Genomic DNA, 19,919 nt, shown 5'->3' with positions numbered 1-19,919 from the left:
CAGCTTTGATTCCAAGGATCTGGGGTGAGACCCAACCAGCTTCTTTTTTAGCAAGCCCCCCAGATGCTGATGGCCCAGGAATGGTGCTCATGGACCGTCTCTCCAGGGGACCAAAGGGCGGACTGAGAGATGGGTGGCTCCTACAAGGAGCGCAGACCTGGTCTTGGTGCCCATGCCAGGCATGAGGCAAATGGTGAGGTGGGGGCTGGATAGCAACCAGGACGTTGGAGCTGGTCCTGGTGGTGGAAAGTGAAGCCCTCTTCCAGGTGTCCCCCCACCGGGGCCCAGAGCGTCAGGAAGCCAGCGGAGGCAGGAGCAGGAAGGCCGCAAGAGAAGAACGCTGTGCAGCCTCCACACTGACAGAGGCTTTCCTCCACCCAGGGCAACTAGCGGGCAGAGGCTGGGTGCCTAGCTGATGAAGGGTGCTGGGTGCTGGGTAGGGGATATGGAGCAATGGTCTACCTCCCCCCTCCGAGTGAGTGGCCCCTTAGTGACCTGTGAGCTTGTCCGGTTGTCCCTCCAGTCTCTGCCTCCCTGCCCTTTGCAGTCATTCTGGCCCCTGAAACTGACAGTCCAGCTCAAGGTTCCTGAGCTTCCTGACACCACCCGTCAGGTCCCACCCGCAGAGGAGCAGCAAACACCACGCCCCATCACCCCTTGACCCATCAAACTCAGGACCTCCACCGCAGTCCCAATCCATCCTTGATTCTGTGCAGCTCTGTGCAATCCCATCGCACCCCAGGGGAGCTGCCTGCCTCCCGGGCATCCTGGTTGATTTAGAGTCGAGCTAGGGCAGCCTCCAGGCATTTCTGAGCCCCAATTTCTTCATCTGTAAAGTGGGGCTAATGATCCCCACCTCCAGAGTGCCCTTGAGAAGGCTATGAGTGCTTGATCAGTCAAGCACGGGTACAGTTGACTCAATATCCCTGTCTCGGCTGGCTTGTCCTCTGCACCACGCCCACGTGCTCCCTCTACATACCCAAACCCTGATCATCTCTCTAAGCCCGCAGACTCCAGCCTGCTCCCTGCATCAGGGTCACTTGTCAGTCTTCTCTCATCACCTAGACCCCATGTACCCCAAAAGCAAACTCTACAATTTACCTGTTTGATCCTAGCCTTAAATAATCAGGTTCCAAAGAAGCCAATATCAATAGCTTCAGATATGCAGATGACACCACCCTTATGGCAGAAAGTGAAGAGGAACTAAAGAGCCTCTTGATGAAAGTGAAAGAGGAGAGTGAAAAAGTTGGCTTAAAGCTCAACGTTCAGAAAACGAAGATCATGGCATCTGGTCCCATCACCTCATGGCAAATAGATGGGGAAACAGTGGAAAGAGTGACTGACTTTATTTTTTTGGGCTCCAGAATCACTGCAGATGGTGACTGCAGCCACGAAATCAGAAGACGCTTACTCCTTGGAAAAAAAGTTATGACCAACCTAGACAGCATATTAAAAAGCAGAGACATTACTTTGCTGACAAAGGTCCATCTAGTCAAGGCTATGGTTTTTCCAGTGAGATTTGGACTATAAAGAAAGCAGAGCACCAAAGAATTGATGATTTTGAATTGTGGTATTGGAGAAGACTCTTGAGAGTCCCTTGGACTACAAGGATGTGAGATTTGGACTATAAAGAAAGCAGAGCACCAAAGAATTGATGATTTTGAATTGTGGTATTGGAGAAGACTCTTGAGAGTCCCTTGGACTACAAGGAGATGCAACCAGTCCATTCTAAAGGAGATCAGTCCTGGGTGTTCATTGGAGGGTCTGATGTTGAAGCTGAAACTCCAATACTTTGGCCACCTGATGTGAAGAGCTGACTTATTTGAAAAGACTCTGATGCTGGGAGGGATTGGGGGCAGGCTGAGAAGGGGATGACAGAGGATGAGATAGCTAGATGGCATCACTGACTCAATGGACATGGGTTTAGGTGGACTCCAAGAGTTGGTGTTGGATAAGGAGGCCTGGCGTGCTGCGGTTCATGGGGTTGCAAAGAGTCAGACACGACTGAGCAACTGAACTGAACTGAAAGAAGCCAAAAATATCATAAAAGACACATCACACACACCATTCCCAAATCCATCCCTCTCTAGGAACTTGGAAACTAGCTGAGGATTTTCTAGTACCAGCTGGTATGATGGTGGCCCACCATAGAAAATTCAGGATTGGGGGCATCCCAGTGATGGCCTGCCAATCAGTGTTCGCCAGATCGAACCGGAGTCTCCTGCATTGCAGGCAGATTTTTTCCCAGCTGAGCTACCAGGGAAGCCCTTCAAAATTCCTACTCAAGGGCTTTGGTGAAAGAAAGAGACCCTCCCTGGTCATGCTGGCCACCAGCAGAGACCTTTGTGCTCACATCCAAATGGTGGTATGAGGATCCAGGGCATTTGACTCTTCAGAGCATATAGAATTCTAGAGTTGGAAGCGGTCTTAGGGACCATGTGTTCCCATGTCCCTTCCCACCTCCACTTCACAGAAAGTCCCAAGGTCACCTCAGGAGACAAGGACAGAGCTAAAAAGTCGCGATTTCCTAGCACTCTGATCTGACTGTGAACTCCACTGGGAGGAATATAGGCTAAAGAGCTACAAAATGTCAAAGCACTCTCACATTTGTATTTCATTTAGTCTCCTCTAACCTTTGAGGTCGGAGAAGGCAATGGCACCCCACTACAGTACTCTTGCCTGGCAAATCCCATGGATGGAGGAGCCTGGTGGGCTACAGTCCATGGGGTCGCTAAGAGTCGGGCACGACTGAGCGACTTCACTTTCACTTTTCACTTTCATGCACTGGAGAAGGAAATGGCAACCCATTCCAGTGTTCTTGCTTGGAGAACCCCAGGGACGGGAGAGCCTGGTGGGCTGATGTCTATGGGGTCGCACAGAGTCGGACACGACTGAAGCGACTTAGCAGCAGCAGCAGCAGTAGCAACCTTTGAGGTAGAGCTTCCCAGGTGGTGCTAGTGGTAAAGAACCCACCTGCCAATGCAGGAGACATGAGAGATACCGATTCAATCCCAGAGTGGGGAAGACCCCCTGGAGGAGGGCATGGTAACACACCCCAGTATTCTTGGCCTGGAGAATCCCATGGACAGGGGAGCCTGGTGGGCTACAGTACATGTGGTTCCAAAGAGTCAGACACATCTGAAGTGACTTAGTACGCAGGCATGCAACCTGTGAGGTAGGTATAATTAGTAGCATTCTAATTTTAATATTGGGGAGTGAGGCTCAGAGGGGTTAGGGTACCTGCCTGAGGTCACACAGCTGACACGTCTGGAGCTCTGGCCTCGGAGCCTGTCACACCAAGCTCTGTTAGAGACCCGAGCTCTCTGTGTCTCACTGGGCTTAAGGGAAAAGGGCCCTTGGCCTCCTAAGTGGGAGTGGGAGAGTGGCCACTGTAGGCGGTGGGAGGAAACCTCACTCCTTGAATTTTTAACCTTCACAATATCTCGAGAAGACTGTTCCCAAAGTTATACAACCACTGTAAACCAGTGGTAGCTCTTGGAACCAGGCAATGTGGAGATCTGCTGTTCTTGGCTGGTTTCTGTAGCCTTCCACCTGTGCATAAAAGTCCCACGGTGGGGACAGCTTCTGTGACCCAGAACCACTGACTCACTCACTTACTTACTCAACAAACAACTACTGAGCACCAACCACAGACCAGGCAGGGTGCTAGGCACTGAGGCTGCTCGAGTGACAAGGACAGTCAGCAGAGCCAGAGGGACCGGGCTGCAAGTGGGGCTAGGGTCCTCCCTGGCCTTCACCTCTTGGCCACTAACCTGCATGACCTGTATTCTAGTTGGGGGGTGGGGGCGGGCGGGGAATAGACACATCAACTAGGACTTGAACATTCACCCTGGTAGGTGCTCTGATAAGGCTCACAGGGGCTCAGGCAGCCCAGGGAGGGGCACCTGGTCCAGGCTAGGGGACGACAGGTGGAGCAAGTGGGCTCAGTTCAGAAGTATGTACAGAGGTAAGTCTAGCAAGAGAGAAGAAATGCCGCTCCAGGAAGCAGGTGTAGACAGCGTGAGCAAAGGTGTGTACGCTGTTTGTGCATGCTTAGAGAAAGATCTGGAAGGGTGTACCCTCAGGTGCTAGGCTGGCTATCTCAGAAAATTAGATTACGGAAGCTTTTGCTTTCTTATTTGCACATTATTTCACTTGAAATTTTTACAACGAGCTGGAATTATTTTCATTAGCAGAAAAAAGAACACACAAGGCGAGAATGTTTTGTATATGATAGAAGTGAAAAAGCACAACGTTTGACAAGTGTAAAACTGAAGGAGAAAATGCAAGGAGCTGTCAAAAGTCCCCAGGGCCTGGAGCAGTAGAGGGTTGACTCTAGCCTGCAGGCAGCAGCTGGAGTGCTCAGTTGTTGGGCGAGTCCTTTCCTGGGGAGGCTCAGGGCAGCTGGAGCCGATGTCTTCCAGCTAGAGCTCCTTGTGGCTCCGGTGCCCCCCAGTTAAAGCTCCCACTTTCCTTTAGGCGGGGAACCGTGCTGAGGTCAGGCAGAGAAGTGATTCCACTGGCAGCATCAGGGGGTTCTAGGCTCCTATTGGGTATTTCTCTTGGCCTCTGTCTCTGTTCCACTACCTCACTCCCAGGCCTGCAACTGGGCTAGACCAGTGAAGGACAAAATGCCTGAAGCTCTTTAAACAAGGTCGCTTACAAAAAAAATATTTTGATCTTATTGACCTTTCGAAGAGATTTTCTATAGACGTCATTTTTTTTTTTTTTAACAACCTCAGTATTAGTAGGCTCTTTCCCTATTTGTCCTTAGCCAGAGAAGGAGGAAGTAACTTGCAAGCTATAACTCAGGTGTATCAAACACACACACGCTTACAGTTTGTTCATCCATTCAGCAGAATCTATACGAAGAGACTGCAATGAGTCCAATCCAATCCAATCTCCTTCCCTCGTATTTGGAATTGTATTTTAGAGTTAAACACTGCTCATCCTCTTCCTAAAGCTTCTATCTTCCCCCCACCTCACTACAAATGGTAGGATCAGGTTAGAGCCCAAAAATGTAACGCAGGTTTGTTGGTGGTGCATATTTTTCTCAGCAGAGATTTCAGATCAATTTGGTATTATTGGTTCCACTGTTTAAAAAGCTCAGAAAGTGGAGAGGGCCTGGGAACAAACCAGGGGTATGAGTTTGGTGTGCCTTATCCACGCCCTCCTTCCACTGAGAACTGTGAAGAGTCTCCCAAGAAAAGAATGGGACAAGTCAGCTTTCAGAGGAGGAGCTTGGTTCAGAGCCAATCCCCAGTCTGATCACTTCTCTTTTGGTTAGAACTAGGTGGATCCGCTCTCTCTCCCCTCAGGGAGGTGTGCGTTCAGAGCCTCAGCAGATAAGGAACCCTCCAGAAGACAGGGACATGTCTCGTTCAGTGATACCGCTGGTGACAGAGATGACAGGTGTCAGTATCAGGGTGGAAACGACACAGGAGACAGAGGGACATTTCAGAGAATTTTTCATTTTAAAAGTGATGATGTGAAAGATCATCAGTTACCAACCAAAATCGCATCGTTTGTGCCAGGAGACAAAACACATATTTGGGAGCCTAGGGAGGGAAGAAGGTGGGGTTAGGGCTATGGTAGGGCCTCCCTTACCTAGCTGAGTATTTAAATAGTCTACAGAATACTCATGACCAGGTCCCCGGAAACACAGTGAGTCGGAATATCTAGGGACAAAGCCTAAGAATTTTTTGAACCCTCCAGGTGTTTAAAGTATAGACCAGTTGGGGAAACCTAACTGTGATTAAGATGAGGATGGAGGCTGGGGCAAAGAACCACTGTGCTAGGGCGGGAGAGGGCAGGGAGCCCAGCTCTGAGAAGGGAAGACCTGGAGAGAAGGAGTCCTGTGCCCATTCTGAGGTAGCCTCCTGATGCTGAGAGCTTGTCCGGAACTAACCCGGACTCGTTGTTCCAGAAAGAAGCGTCCCCAGCTCATTCGCTCTGCCCAGAAGCAGAGGCTCTGGCGGGGAGAGGTGGGGATGGGAGCGGGGCTTGCAGATCGGGCTCCAGCCCACTCAGCGCCCTCTCCCATAACCAATGTCCTGCTGAAAGAGACAACTTGTTTTCCCTTCGGGGGCCAGCAGAATGCACTCAGAGTGATTTTCCGGGTCCCTCAGATCCCGTTTCCCAGCAGTGCCTAAAATGCCTTTGCACAAGTCTCATCTCCAGGGCCTGCTGGTGGGCTGGGGGAGTCAGAGAACCCCCCAGGCGAGGGGGAAACCTGCCAGATCCTAGAGCCTTGCAGAGACCCCGCAGGGGGTTAGCGGGGGATGGGAAGGGTGGGACCCAGACCTGGTGGGTAGTGGGATGCCTCACGCACATGCACTTGTGAGGAGATGCTCCTTGAGCGACACTTCTGAAACTGTTTGGGTCCCCACAGTCTGCTTGCCTAGTTTGTTTTTTTTTTTCCTGAGTCTTCCGGCAGCCACCTTTGGATTTCAGTATGTTTCAACCTTTATTTATGATGATTGTTTTTGTGCGTCATCTCTGGATGGTGACCCATCTCCCCCCAGGGGAGGACGCGGAACTGGCCCCCCAGACAGAGCATTCCGCCCCTCCTCCGTCTCCTGCACAGCATTGCCTGCGTGTCATCACAGAGTTGAGCCTCCTGTGCTGTACCTGTGACTGATTCCAGGAATGACTAAAAATCCATGACGTCAGAGCACAGCAGCTCAGTGGGGGCCGCGGGGCTGCCTGTCCTTAGGGAGCCTCGGTGGGAGTCAGAGAGGCCCAGAACCGGGAGCCTGTTGGCCACGTTGGGAGATAAAAGAGGGGACAAGTCAATACCGGTAGAGGCAGCACCTCGGTGGAAGGTGGTCCAGTTACAGTGTAACCAGACTATCAGCTATCTAGTGTAAATGACTGGTTATCAGATCCTCCTGGTGGGGGTTAGGGAGGAGGGGAGGGTGAGAAGGCAGGATCCTCAGTGCCAGAGTGGGGAAAGGATATAAGGGTTGGGGGACCCCGAAAGGCCAGCTCAGTTCACAGCAGCAGGAGTAGGCTGGGGGTTCAGAAGTCTTGCCAGCCTCCCCGCACCCACTCACAGCTCTCTGGAGCCAGTGGGAGCAGCCCTGTTTACCTTTAGCTGGTCAAGGACACCCAGAATGGGCACTGAGATGTCGCGCATGCCTTTGTAAACACAGTGTCCCGGCTTGTAACGAAGATTAGATTTGGGGACGTGTTTCCTGCTGGTTTGAAAAAAGTCTGACTTTATATAAAACAGACTCTTTTCCAAAGAATGCAGGATCCACTATGTGAAGGGAAAGAAGCCCTCCCAAGAAATCCAATTGTATGGTTTCATTTGTGTGAATAAAGTTACAGAAAGGCCAAACTAATCTACGGGAGAAAGAAATCAGAAGAGGTTTTTTTTTTTGGGGGGGGGGTGGGACTTCTTAGGAAGGGGTCTGAGGGGACTTTCTGAAGTCATCACCGTGTTCTGTAGCTTGATGGGGGTTGAGTTGCACAGGTGTATGCGCTTGTCAGAACTCATCCCTGGCACACGAGATCTGTGTGTTTCATTGTGTGTAAACCTTATCACACACACACAAAAAATAACTGCAACAAATATTGACCTCTTGTTCACGATATGATGCTGACGTACTGGCCTAAATGGGTACTGATGTCCGCACCTCACTTTTTAAAATTCTGTGTTATATTAACCTATAGTGGATTTCCAATATTGTGTTAGTTTCAAGTGTGCAGCTTCAGATTCTTTTCTGTTATAGGTTATTACAAGATTTATAATATAGCTCCCTGTGCTATACAAGGTGCATCTATTAATCCCAAACTCCTGATTTATCCCTCCCCCTCCCCTTCCCCCTTCACTAATCATATATTTGTTTTCTCTGTTTGTGAGTCTGTTTTGTAATAGAGTTGTATTATGTTTTTTAAGATTCTACATACAGTGTTTGTCTTTCTATGTATGACTTATTTCTCTTAGTATGTTAATCTCTAGGTCCATCCGTGTTACTGCAAGTGTCAATATTTCATTCTTTTTAATGACTGAGTGATGTTTCATTATATATATCATATGTATGATGCATATACATATATCACACCTTCTCTACTCTTTGTCTGTCGATGGACACTTAGGTTGCTTCCATGTCTTGGTTATTATGAACGGTGCTGCTGTGAACATTGGGGTGAATGTATCTTTTCGAATTTGAATTTTTATCTTTTTCAGATATTTGCTCAGGAGTGGGATTGCTGTCTCGTATGGTAACTCTATTTTTCGTTTTTAAAGGAAACTTCAGACTGTTTTCCATAGCTGTTGTACCAATTTCTATTCCCACCCACAGTGTAGGAGTGTTCCCTTTTCTGCACACTATCTCCAGCATCTATTATTTGTAGATTTTTTGATGGTGGTAGCTCTGACCGGTGTGAGCTGATTGTAGTTTCAATTTGCATGTATCTAATAATTAGCATTTTTTTCAGGGCCTGCTCCTCACTTTAAAATGCATCCAGAAATTAGATGGATAGAGGGATGGATAATGGGACATGTGATAAAGCACATACAGCAAATGTTAACGGTAGAATCTAGGTGATGGGTATAAGGTGTTCAATGGAGAAGTGTTTCGGCCTTTCTGTATGTTTAAAATATTTCTTAATAAAATGTGGAAATAAAAATAATTAGAGTATCCAGGAATCATCCTACCTCCTTAGGACTTTCTGAGCCCCTCTCACAGGTCTCGGTCGGTTTGGCTCGGTAGAGCCTGGCTAAGTGAGCGGAGAGCCCAGCACCCCTTCTCTAGCCCGCCTCACCCCTTTCCCACTTGTTCTGCCTGCTGAATTCACATGCCCAGGCCGATCTGATGACGACTCCCAATGTCCCTGGCCTCCTGAATACAGGGAAATGTTCCTTCTCACAGACTCCTCACCATTTCCCTGTTCTAAGGACCAAAGAGTCTTCTTTTTTGAAAACTTTCTGTCCAGCAGTCAAGCAGTGCCCCACTGCAGTATTCCAAGCCCCAGATTTCCTCCCTCTCCCATTTCCAGGTACAGAAATAAGCAAGGGGGAGAGTCCTGTGCACCTCTTTACTTTGTTCCTTTATTGCTTCTCCTTCTGCCTGGGCTCAAGGTGTTCGCCAGTAGGGACTGCACATCTTATTCATCTGGTTGCCTCTGGGCAAGTCCAACTGAAGTGTCTCCCTCGCCCCAACAATCAGAGAGATAAACATTTCTTCCACATTTACAGAGACTCTCAAGCTTCCTTCAGAAGATTCCACACTGCCCAGTCTCTGATCTAATACCCTCACTCCAGGAAGTTCTCCTTTGTGTCTAACTTAAATCCTGTGTGCTGCTTTACTAAAGAAGCCAGCGGGGCCTGAACCTGGGGTCTGTGGTTCTAGACATGTGGGTGTGCTCATGTTGGGTGCTCAGGACTGTTTGTGTAATTGGTGGGGCAGCAAAATCAGGAGCACCTGGGGTCAAGCCAACCTTTCTTCTCCACTGGCCTTTATCCTGCACTCCGCCCAAGTACCTGGTGTGGCTGAGCCACTGGAGGTGAAAGAGCAATCTCTGCCCCCTCCCCCCAAGTCTCCCTAGGCTGAGGACTCTCTCAGTTAACACTTTCCAGGAGCAGCCTAGTGGGGTTCACCCCATTGGGACATCTCTCCCCGCTGCCCAGGCCCTACCTTCCCCATATAAGCCTGCAGACCTGTTTGCCTTGCAGTCTTGGAGTAAGGGCAGGAATTGGATGGCGACAGGATGTGAGGGAAAAACAACAAGCCCTTTATTTGGTCTGGGAACTTCAGGGAAGTCCTGGGGCTTCACAGTGTTCACCAGTAGGGACTGTACATCCCATTCAACTGTTTGTCTCTAGACAAGTCCAGTTTAAGTGTCTCCCTTGCCCCTACCCTCACATCAAGGAAGTCCTTCCCTTTTCAGAAGAAATGCAGGCCTGGTACTTCCTTAGCATAAATCAAAACATACCATTTTTTTCAGCCTGGCAGGGTGGAGACATAAGAGCACAAAGCTAGAAAGTCGGGAACCCTTTCTAGCTGGTCTAGAGGTCTGATGCAAGCTTGGGCATTTCCCAGGCGTGGGTAACTCATCCTTGGTTTCCACATATGCAAAACAGTGGTGAATAGCCCCTGTCCCCGCCACAGGGCTGTGGCCAACAATTAGATGAGATGGTGCATGTGGAAAGCACCCTATAAATTGTAAGCACTCTATAAATATAAAGCACCATTTTTCCTTAACCTTAGTTAGTAACACAACTCCGTTTTTCATCTACTTGCTAATCCCAGGGAGACCCTAGCAGACTAGAAACTACCAATCCATGGGGTTCTTTCCCAACCCTAAGACCCCCAGCCCTTCCCATTATCTTCTCATTCTAAGCAGAAGACAGAGGTGAACTAAGCAGGAGGGTAGAGCCCTCATCCAGGAAGGCTCACCTTAACCGGGGGCATCAACTATAAAGATTTTGCTGTTGGAGACAGAGAACAGACTTCCGGTTGCCAAGGAGTCAGGGTCAGGGAAGGAAGGATTGGGAGTTTGAGATTAGCAAATACAAGCTACTTTATATAAAATTGATAAACAACAAGTTCTTACTGTATAGCACAGAGAATTACATTCAGTATCTTGCAATAAACCATAATGGAAAAAAAAATGAAAAATGTATATATATATACAGAGAGAGAGAGATAGAACTGAATCACTTTGCTGTACAGCAGAAATTAACACAACATTATAAATCAATAATTCAATAAAATCTTTTTTAAAAAAGAGAGAAAGGGAAAGGAGGAAAAAAATGATTCTGCTGTTGGGAAGCACAGGGCTGGGAGTCCCAGCTGACCCAAATTGGGATCCAGAGACTGGGTGTATCCGATAAGCCGGTGAATCAGAGGTCCTCCAGACCTCTATTTACAGGAGAGGAAGAGTTCCTGTGGTCAAGTCTCCGGGGCAGAGGAGGAGAACCCAGGAAATGGGCGTCTACATTCTCTCTCCTGAGCCAAGCCGTGGTGACTACAAGCAAAAGCTGAAGGGCAGTGTTTTCATCATACTCGGGGCCCACATGTGGGTTAAAGACCAAACTACAATGAATGGAGAGGACCCCACACAGTGGACTGCAGAATAAAGTCGCTCTTTCTTCCTACAGCAGTCTCAAGACTACTGGAGCCCTCGGCTTCATAAGGTCATTCATGAGCTCAGAGCCTTTCCATCTGTTGTTTCCCGTTTGCCAGGCCACTGTCGTTGTGCACGGTTGATGCTGGGTTACCAGCATGGCTGGAGGAAGAAAGAGCGTGGAGACTTCCCCAGCATCTCAAGGCCCAGACCTGGAAGGAGCTCCTCTGGCTCTGCGTTGCATTAGTGCGCACTCAGTCACACAGTCAGGGAGGCTGGAAAATGGACTCTAGCATGCCATCACGTGCCCACAGCAATGCTGTTGCTGGTGGTAGAGAGCTAGCAGTCTGTGCCATGGCTTCGCCGGGGTTGGGCCACCACAGTGTCAGACAGCCTGGAGGGAAGCACCCACCGTGCTCCTGTGGGACGCACAGAGTGCTGCTGGTCACAGGGCACAGTGAGACACTGGACCTCGAGGGTGGGAGCCCCAGGAGGCAGCAGAGCAGAACTCTCCAGAGAGGCCCTCTCTCCACGGCCAGTGTGCAATGCAGAGTAAGAATGAGCTAAGAGCAGAAAAACCTACCCAGGGATGCCCAGGGACTCCCAAGCCTGCCCACAGGAACCTCAGCCCTGGAGGGGAAGTGGGTCTTCAGTCAGAGGGATGGGGCACAAGCTGGCAAAATGGGGGTCAGTCGTGACCCTCGACTGGGTCTCGTCAGCTGCTGGGACATGGCTGCAAATGACACACCTTCTGGAAAGCTTGGACCCTCACAGAGCAAGGCTGAAACCACAATGAACGATGGTCCTCCTATAATCGTCCCGAGACAGGACCCAGGATGGGCTCTCAGTCCGTAGGTAAGCACTGGTATTAATAAGCTCAGGACATTTTGGTCTGTGAAAGACACAATAGAAGCAAAACACCCAAATCCTATGATCCAGGAAGGGAGTCCCTTGTAAACCATTAAAGCCAAATCCCTAAGAGCACATGATCCAGTGTCTGGTTGCGGTTATCACCTGAGACAGCTGCAGGAGTCTGAACGTGGTCGGAGCAAACAGGCTGGCTGCACAGGGGACAGGTGGCTTGAGCTGAAGGACGTGGAGAGCTGAGAAGGAAGGAGAGCATTTCAAGCTGGGCGGGGACAGGCGAGAAGAGAAAGGACCAGTGGGTGGGGTGGGCCCTCTGGAAATCGCCAGATCTTGTGATAAATGTTTTTCCTGAATTGTTGCTGTTGTTCAGTTGCTTAGGCATATCTGAGCTGACTCTACAACCTCATAAATGGCAGCACGCCAGGCTTCTCTGTCCTTCACTATCTCCCTGAGTTTGCTCAAACTCACGTCCATTGAGTTGGTGATGCCATCCAACTATCTCATCCTCTGTTGTCCCCTGCTTCTCCCGCCATCAATCTTTCCCAGCATCAGGGTCTTTTTCAATGAGTCGGCTCTTCACATCAGGTGGCCAAAGTATTGGAGTTTCAGCTTCAACATCAGTCCTTCCAGTGAATATTCAGGGCTGATTTCCTTGAGGATGGACTGGTTGGACCTCCTTGCTGCCCAAGGGCTTCATGAGTTACCTTGTTCAATCTTTCCGGTATCACTCTGCGGTAGGTGCTGCTATTGCTCTCACCTTGGAGATGAGGAAGCCGGGAGATCAGAGAGGCTCAGCAGCTTGCCCCAGTCACACAGCTTGCTCCCCGGGACATGCTGGCAGCAGGGTCTGCTCTCAGCCTCCTGGCAGGGCCAGCAGCGGCATCAGAACTTCCCAGGCAGACTTGCCACTGCCCTTGGCAAACAGCCCCAGGGTCACACTGAAGGCTGGCGAGCGCCCCTTCTCCCAGCTCCCTGCTCGACGGAGCAGTCCGGGGCCTGCCCGCAAGCCTGGCGCCCTGCCTGCCTCTGAAGATGTCCTCAGTGGGAATCACAGCCAATGAATGTACCAGCAGGATGAGATGAGCTTAACGCTCAAGCAGTTCCCAGGGAACAATGCGGCTCTGTGAGCAGCCCGGGCCGGAGCTCAGCCCTGGACAGCTGACAGGAACTAGCCCCAGCGACCAACTTGTCCTGGGGACTCCTCCAAAGCCGTCCATGCTGTGGCCTGCTCCCTGCACTCTGGAGTTAGGACATGTGCTTCTTGAGCCTTGGACCTCAGAGCCTCACGGCCAGCCTCCGTCATTCCCGCCTCTGCCTGCTGTGCTGGGAGACCCAGAGAAACAGCCCCAGCCGAGGTCCCAGCACACTAGCCTAGGCCCCCTCCTGCACCATCCGTCCCTCTGGGACCACATTCTCCCACATTCTCAGGGAATTCCATGCATATCTTACGCCCCAACCCCCAGACTCCCAGAGGGATGGTGTTCAGGCTGCTCAGGACTGAGGAGCTCTGAGCATGTCCCGGGCTGAAGCCTTGAGCCGGCCCAGCCCCCTACCAAGAGTGGACAACCTCTTCTCTGGGGCTGAAAACCTACCCCAGCATGCTCCCTCCTCTGCCTGAGCCTGTGATGGCTGGTTCTGGGCAAGGAGAGGGCAGAATCAGGATGCTAGGTGACCTGACCTTGGAGGGCTGAGAAAACACAGCAAGGAAGGCTTATTTGGGGAATAACTTTCTGGACTTATCGCCCAAACACAGCCCCTGGGGGAAAACTCGGGGAGACACCTTCCCCTCCACCATCCCTCTCTCCAACATGAACTGAGGGGAGTCCCAGCTGCAAGGCTCTGTTCTTGCAAGGGCTGCCCACGCCTCGTGCAGGTTCAGCTCTCGAGAGTCGGGCATATTCCTCAGGTAGGAGGGCACCAGGACCCAGAGGGTGAGGGGACCCACCCTAGCCCACCAGCCCACAGGCTGCAGGGTGAGGCAAAGACCACAGGCAGAAAGTAATTGGGGAGTTTGTGAGGTGGGGGGGCGGGCAAAAGTAGGGGTGTATACATGCCCTGAGCCCCACTCTGTTTTAGAAAAGCAACTTGTTCAGCGCCCACATCGTGCACACGCACACCGACATTCACGCTCACACCCTCTCTGCTTGGCACCTCCCAGAGGTAGGAGGGGAAGGGGGTAGGGGCTCCAAGGCCCAGGTGTGACTAATGCCCTGATGTTTTGTTGCAGCAACTCGGGAGGAGAGCCTTCTTGAACCCAGTCTGCCACTTGGCTGCATCCCTGGGAAGCCAGGAGGGCAAGGCCTGCAAGTGGGAGCCCAACACTCCTGACTCCTGAGACGAGGGAGCAGGGTCATTGAGGTGCAGGGTGGCAAAGGGTGTCACTGGCTGGGGTGGGGCCAAAGGGCTGAGGGTAGCAGGTATTGGAGAGGTAATGGGTATGCGCGAAAGGCGAGGGGTCATGCCCCAAGGGAAGGAACTTGCCTTACAAGAGCATTTCCTTTTTGTCACGTATCCCCTTTTACAGGTGAACAAACTGAGCCTCAAAAATGAACAAACTGGCCCAAGATCACATGACCAGCAAACCCAGAGCCAGAATCTCAACCTGAAGTCTTTGTTCTTCCCAGTACATCCTGATGCCTCTCACGTACCTGTGACATAGTCACTGACTTCAAAGAGCTACTGGGGAGACAGTAACTAGAAGACCTAGACCACCTCACCTTTGGCCAATTGGGGTTCAGAGAGCACAGCTGTCAGCACTCAGAGAGAGGCCTGTGTGGTCAGCGGTGATGGGAAGGAAGAGCTGGGAGGACGGGACTGGCTGGTGAGTGATAGGTACCTTCTGGTTTTATTCTTTCCTGGAAAATGTGGGATAAGAAAGGGGAGATGTGGAGACCTCATTTTCAATTTCTTTGCAATGTCAAGCCCCTCTTGTGATCAAATTGTCTCGCTGCCCAAGCTAGACCCTGGAGGTAGGGCGAGACCCTGGAGCCAAGTTTGCCAGTGCCTTGTTTCTCCAGCTATCTCAGTTCTCCTAGAATTGGGAGGGGGTCTGGGTCCTCTTATACCCCAGCCTCTATACTCCTCTTGGAGGCAACCCCTATACCAGGCTAATACATGCTTGGCTTAAGGCCCCAAAGCCAGAATTGTGGTCAATGTGACTAGACTTGGAACTCACCCTCGCCTCACCTCCAGCCTCATTCACTGGGTTCCCAGGGCAGTGGGAAATGCCTTGAACACCCTCACCCAGCCCGCCAAGGTCTGGCCCTGAGCAGAATCTTCTCTGTCTGGCAGCTGCAGGACTAGCACACCAGGGCTCCCAGGCCCGACGCTGTGGACCTGCTTGTCCCAAACCTCACGGCCAAGTGTCCAGGCCCCATGAGCAGGGAAGTCCTCTGCAGGCAGCACTCTGGATACCCGGTGTCTCTGGAGAGCCCCTGGGTGACATGGACAAGGGAGAGAGGGTCACAAAGCCACCTCCCACCCCCTTTGTGGAGAGAGGTCAGGCTGGAGGGCCAGGTTGGGGTCCTGGGTCGCGCCTAGCCTGGGCTCTGAAACGGCCTCGCTGGGTGACCTTGGGCAGGTCCCTCCCATCTCTCTCTCACCTGTAAACTGAGACTTCTTCTTCCGCTCCTCATCCGAGGGTTCAGCAACATTCCCCTTCCTCTGGTCCCAGATGCTAGGGGGTCTTGGCCAGCGCTGATCCAACTCTCTCTAGACAGATCCTGTCCTCACTCTACAGCCTTCAGAGCCCCCCTTAGCTTCCTTCCGACATACTGCCCGCCAGCCCTGTGGCCGTGTGTGCTCTCAGAAGCCTCCCTCTGCCTGCTCTTCAGGATCGCGGCCTCACGGGGCCTGGCAGTCTTCAGTCTTGGTCGCCAGCACATAGCACAGTGCCAGGCACATGGCAGAAGCTCCGGTTCCCTGAGTTAAGACTGGACACAGCTTGGCGTCCCCAGCGTTCGCCTTGCCTCCCCTGTCCCCTGACCCGTCTCAGATCCTCACCGCTCTGTGCTCTGGCTTCCCTGAGGAGAGAGGTGCAAGCTGGCTTCTCTGTGGGTACCCCTGCAGCCCTGCCAGCTCCCGGGAACTCTGGAAACTGCTACCTGCAGGGCCAGGTCAGATCCTGCCACCGCAGGGCAAGGTGCTGAAGATTTTTCTGACTCCAGCCTTGAGGTGTTTGCTTAAGTTGCTGGGCTGCTCTGCCCAAAACATGATCCTGCCTGCACGCTTGGCCCAGGCCCCACGCAGGGCACAGGTACAAGAAGCCAGCAGGTGCTGATAAGGCTAGAGGTGGCAGGATTCGTCTCCTTCTTGAGGAGTTTACTAGTGTGGAAACTAGCTGCTCCTTAGCTGGACCAGCTCCAAGGTGACATCGTTAGAAGGGTACTTTGTGACTACTTTGGCTTTACCTGCATAACTCAGTAAATCCCCCAAATCTGTTTGGTATGAGCATATGTGTGTCTATACACACACCGCTCTAAGATCTGCTGAAGAATAGGGTGGAGCTCTGGTCAGATGGAAACTCAGGGATAGGCTTTAAAGGGAGAACCTGGGATGGAGTCGGGGGTCAGAGGCTTGGAGACACGCTGGGACCCCTCCTCTATAAAAACAGTGCTTCCAGGACAGTCCCTGTCCCCCTTCCTCCTGGGAGTGGCCACCTGGGGTTTAAACCTCAAGTCCCAGGTTCTGGCCACGATAGGCCCTTCTGTGTCCCCTCCTGGGGAAAGCCTTTCCCGACCACCCCCCACCATCGCCACAGCCTCTCCTCTGCATGGCTATGCTCCTGTGATTGCATGTGATGAGGGTCTCTTCACCTCGCTGTCTTCCCCCCAGAGTGAGATCTTCTCAGGGCAGGGGGTGGGCCTCGTGGATCTCCGTACCCCCAGTGCAGCATCCTGGCACTGGGCAATGGTTAAGTTAAGTGAATGAATGGATGGATGGATGGATGAATACAGTTTTCAACTCTAAGGGTAAGGTTGTTACCAAAGGAGAATCTGTATGCTCCAAGAAAGTACAGGGTTGATGCTGAAATGTTTTTACCATAAAAAATGGACAATGATTTAACAACAATCAGGACTGTGAGCTGCTGGGATGTTGATGTGCTTGCTCTTTGCCTCTTGCTCTTGGTTTCTGAGTCTGCCTCTTCTCTGTGTTGTCATTTCTGCCATCTGTCTCTCCCCACCTTTGTTTTCTCCCCACCTACCCTCTGTCTCATAATTTAACTCCATCCAAGATACCCCTAAGATGTCCTTTTGAGCCATCTGCCTCTCCCTCCTGTCCTCTGCTTCTCTAGCCTCTGATCTGGCTTTCCCCAGATTCTGAGGGCTCCGTCTATCTCCCTTGGTGACTTCAGAGAACCCTCTAGGCTCTATGCTTCCTGTCACTATTATAAAAGATCAACCTTCCCAGAATTTTGCTAAGACGGTTGGAGAAGGATTAGGGAGGAGCGTTAACAAGTTGCCAGCCCCATTCTGTAGGCCTCAGCCATGTTTATCCAAGTTATCTTGGAAGATATACCTGATGGGGAGGCTGAAAGTGTATAAAAGGTGGAGTCTTAAAAGGTGAATGTCATCCTTTGCTTTGTAGGTCAAAGTTAAAGTGATAAAATGGCCTAAGCATAGAATTTGAAGCCATAATATCCAATTTGGATTTCTGCCTCTTGAATCCAAGCGTTTGTGACTTTGAGCAAGTTATTTCACTTTAGTTTCAACTTCAGTTTACTCCTCCTAAAAATGACAGTAACATGACTACATCACATGGTTGCTATGAGAATTAAACCAGATAACCTGTCTGAAAGCCCAGTGTCACTATCGAAAGTCAATCAGATTCAGGAGAGACTGACTCACATTAACAAAACTCACACTAGATCAATCGATAGACCAAAATGTCCGTGGGTCATTTAAAAGAGAGAAATGTACCTGCAGGCAGGCAGTCCTAGATGCTTCAGACAGTTGGACAGTACATTCTCTGCACTAAAAGAACCAAAGTACAACCGAAAGACTTCCCTCGCAGGCATGGTATCCCAGCAAGGGAACTTAGCTGTTTATTCTTGGTACTCATGGTTACCTGGCTATAGGGAGAGTCTGATAAGGTAGCTCAGACTGTAAAGAATCTGCCTGCAGTGCAGGAGACCTGAGTTCAATCTCTGGGCCGGGAAGATCCCAAGGGAATGGCTACCCACTTCAGTATTCTTGCCTGGAGAATCCCATGGACAGAGGAGCCTGGTGGGTTATAGTCCATGGGGTCTCAGTTGCACACAGCTGAGCGACTAACACTGATAACTCATCTGTGCAAAGTTTAGACCAGGTCATGCTACCCATGCCCCTGGCAATACGAGATGGATGTGTCAGTTCTGGACCTCTGACTCTGCTTTGTTTGAAGATTTCATCACACAGTCATTCACCCACTGCACAAATCTATACTGAACTTTTACTAAGTGGTAGGCACTGCATTACACGATAGGGATGCAGGAGTGAATGGAACAGGCACTGCCCTACCCTCCTCGTGGAGTTCACAGTCCTTGGAGAAAGACAGTAACTGAACACATAATTTCCATCCATTGTGACCAGTGCTTCGTTACTATGATGAAGCAGAGGGAACCGTAGAACACAACAGCTAAGCCTGTGCGGGGGCCTGGGGAAGGGCTGCTGGAGGAAGCATCCACGTACATACCCTGCCTTCGGCAAGTGGCAGGGCATTCTCAGGCCAGCTTCGTTCAGGCCCCTGGCTACACCCTGACAACTCTGAGTGACCTTGGGTGTTACCCTCATCCCCAAGAGCAATGCATCTGCAAACTCTCCCTTGGGCTGGGCTTGCAGACAATTCATTCTTTCATTCATTCAACAAATATTTATCGTGGGACTTCCCTGGCGGTCCAGTGGTTAAGACTCTGCTTCCAATGCAGGGGGCATGGGTTCGATCCCCAGTTAAGGAACTAAGATCTCACATGCTATGCAGCCAAAAGAACCCTACATTTTTTATTGAATTCTTTTTATGTGCTGCAGCTAGCTCATTTCATCTTCTCAGTGGGACTTTCTCCTTAGCTTCCAGGGGGACTTACTGAAACCCCCTGTACTGATTCCAACCCATCTCAGAGCCTCTGTTGTCTTCTGGAGAGATGAGAGGACAATTCAGACTAACACAGTACCGCCCCAGATATGAGAAGGAAGGGGCTTCTGGCACCAGCTGGGGACTCCCTCTCTCAGGAAATACGTCAAGAAACTCCCCTAACCCACCTCTCTGCCCTCTATGAGGTTCTCAACAATGCTCAGTGGGCATGGAGTGGGTGGGCAGCTCTAACCCAGAAGGCACATGGCAACATGAGCCGAGCCACAACCGACGGGCATTAACTCATTGATTGAAGTGACAGAGGCCTGTGACAGAAATGTGCAAGTCTTCAGGCCACCATATAACTGCTGGCACTCCAGTTTCTTGAGGGTCTTTACCATATCCCAAACCCCCATGCACCCCGCACACCCTACCTGGGAAGTTAGGAGGGCATCAATCCAGACACAGAGCTTACAAGTGACTTAAGGTTGGGGACGGACCTGCGAGCCAGGTCTCCACCACTGCCCCAAACCTCTCAAAGGCCCTCAGGCCTCCCCAAAAGTGGCCTGCAGCCTTCCTCAGGGGTTTTCAGAGCTCTACTGTCCCCCTGTAACACCCCAAGTCTCCAACCTTCAAAGCAAGAAGCCCCAGGCCCCCTCCCCTTGGGTGGCCTCAATGCGTCCCCTTGTCCAAGAGGCCATGTGGCTTGACCCCAGAAGCAGCAGGACAGCAAGCTCGGAGAGGGGTCTGCTTTGACCCCTCCTCAGCCACGGCTGGCTGGCCCAGGGGAGCCAGTGGGGCCGGGGCCGCTGAATGTGACCTATTGTCTCCAGGGTGGATTTAGGAAGTGCCAAGCTCCCATCAAACAGCCCTGCTCCTTGGGCAAAACAAAAAAAGGGCTGTTCATTTGGGACCTTTCTTCCCTTATC

At 51.1% G+C, this 19,919-nt stretch overlaps 1 long non-coding RNA gene across 2 annotated transcripts; it reads right to left on the bottom strand.

Moving 5' to 3' along the window:
* Nucleotides 1-10,654: 10,654 nt before the first annotated feature.
* LOC133227501 (uncharacterized) lies at nucleotides 10,655-19,835 on the bottom strand. Of its 2 annotated transcripts, none has more exons than XR_009729850.1 (3): nucleotides 15,546-19,835; nucleotides 15,119-15,377; nucleotides 10,655-14,798 (listed from the first exon to the last, which is right to left on the bottom strand). It is a non-coding gene; the product is annotated as an uncharacterized LOC133227501 (long non-coding RNA). The 2 variants fall into 2 exon arrangements; XR_009729851.1 differs by having other exon boundaries at nucleotides 15,130-15,377.
* Between the last annotated feature and the right edge of the window lie 84 nt (nucleotides 19,836-19,919).

The sequence above is a fragment of the Bos javanicus genome, chromosome 16 (assembly GCF_032452875.1).
Source record: "Bos javanicus breed banteng chromosome 16, ARS-OSU_banteng_1.0, whole genome shotgun sequence".
NCBI classification, from domain to species: Eukaryota; Metazoa; Chordata; class Mammalia; order Artiodactyla; family Bovidae; genus Bos; species Bos javanicus.
Note: the sequence above shows the minus strand (reverse complement) of the source record. Positions and strands in the feature narration are given on the sequence as shown.